Source organism: Coptis chinensis, chromosome 2 (assembly GCF_015680905.1).
Source record: "Coptis chinensis isolate HL-2020 chromosome 2, ASM1568090v1, whole genome shotgun sequence".
Lineage (NCBI taxonomy): Eukaryota > Viridiplantae > Streptophyta > Magnoliopsida > Ranunculales > Ranunculaceae > Coptis > Coptis chinensis.
Window position 1 is genome coordinate 85,195,833 of NC_141457.1, and position 1,813 is coordinate 85,197,645.

The window sequence follows — 1,813 nt, forward strand, 5'->3', positions numbered from 1 at the left end:
ATGTTTCCACACGAGTCCCTATAAAATGGAGGATCTATATTGATTACAAAGATTTAAATGCCATGACACGAAATGATCATTTTCCTTTACCCTTTATCGATCAGATGCTCAAACGTCTAGTTGGCCACGCTTATTATTGTTTTTTAGATGGCTACTCTGGCTATTTTCAAATTATTATCAATATTAATGACCAAGAAAAGTCTACCTTCACATGTCCTTTTGGAACATATGCCTATAAACGAATGCCTTTTGGCCTTTGTAATGCTTTTGGTACCTTCTATCGGTGTATGTTGCATATATTTAGTGACATGGTAGAGCGCTTCATGGAAGCTTTCATGGATGATTTTTCTATCTATGGAGACTCTTTCACTGACTGTCTATCTAACCAAGGTTTTGACACGGTGTGAGGAGAAGAGTCTGTTTTTAAATTTAGAAAAATGTCATTTCATGGTTAAAAAAGGAATAATGCTAGGTCATATTGTATCTAGTGATGGCATCGAAGTAGATAAGGCCAAACTAGATAAGATAACGTCTTTACCTATACCACGGACTGTCCATGACATTAGAGCCTTTTTAGGCCATGCAGGTTTTTATAGGCGCTTCATCAAGGATTTTTCAAAAATAGCTAGGCCTTTAACTAATCTGCTTTTAAAGGATGCCATTTTTTATTTCAATTATAACTGTAAATAGGCTTTTGAAACTTCAAAAGCCGCCTTAACATCTGCACCGATTATACAGCTTCTCGATTGGTCTAAACCTTTCGAATTCATGTGTGATGCTAGTGATTATGCTGTTGGTGCTGTGTTGGGACATAAACTAGATAATAAGTCCACTGTTATTTATTATGCTAGTAAAACTTTAAACGATGCTCAACGAAACTATACAACTACGGAAAAAGAAGTTTTAGTTGTAGTTTATGCTTTAGATAAGTTTCGTCCTTATTTAGTTGGTACTAAGACTTTAGTTTACACAGACCATGCAACCCTTAGGTACCTTCTCGCTAAGAAGGATGCTAAACAGAGATTAATCTGATAGATTATTCTCCTACAAGAGTTCACCTTAGAAATTAAGGATAAACGAGGGGTTGAAAATACAGTTGCCGACCACTTATCTAGACTAACAAATGACGATGATAGTGATTTTGAGTCCATACCTGACTTTTTTCCTGATGAGCATCTGTATGCTTATTTTTCTGCACCGTGGTATGCTGACATTGTGAATTATTTAGCTTATGATATTATTCCTGATGTTTGGTCAAGAAATGAACGTAAAAAGTTCTTGGCTAGAGTTAAGCTATACTACTGGGATGAGCCTTACCTTTTTAAGTATTGTACAGATTAGATTATTCGTCATTGTATTCCCCAATGGGAATATAATGAGGTTCTATTGTTCTGCTATGACAAAGAGTGTGGTGGCCATTTTAGTGGTATGAAAACAGTTGTTAAAGTTCTTTAATGTGGGTTTTATTGGCCTACCCTTTTTAAAGACGCCCTAGTGTATTGCAAGACGTGTGTTCGTTGCCAACAACTTGGGCGAATCACTAAACGTAATATGATGCCATTAAATCCCATCATGGTAGTAGAAATTTTTGATGTATAGGGCATTGATTTCATGGGCCTTTTTCCTGTTTCCCACGATTTTATTTATATTCTTGTTGCCGTGGACTACGTGTCTAAATGGATAGAGGTCATGGTTTGCCGTAGCAATGACCATAAGACAGTTGTGTTTTTTGTTAAGGAATACATTTTCTATCGGTTTGGCATTTCTAAAGCCATCATTAGTGATGGCGGAACACATTTTTGCAACAGAGTTG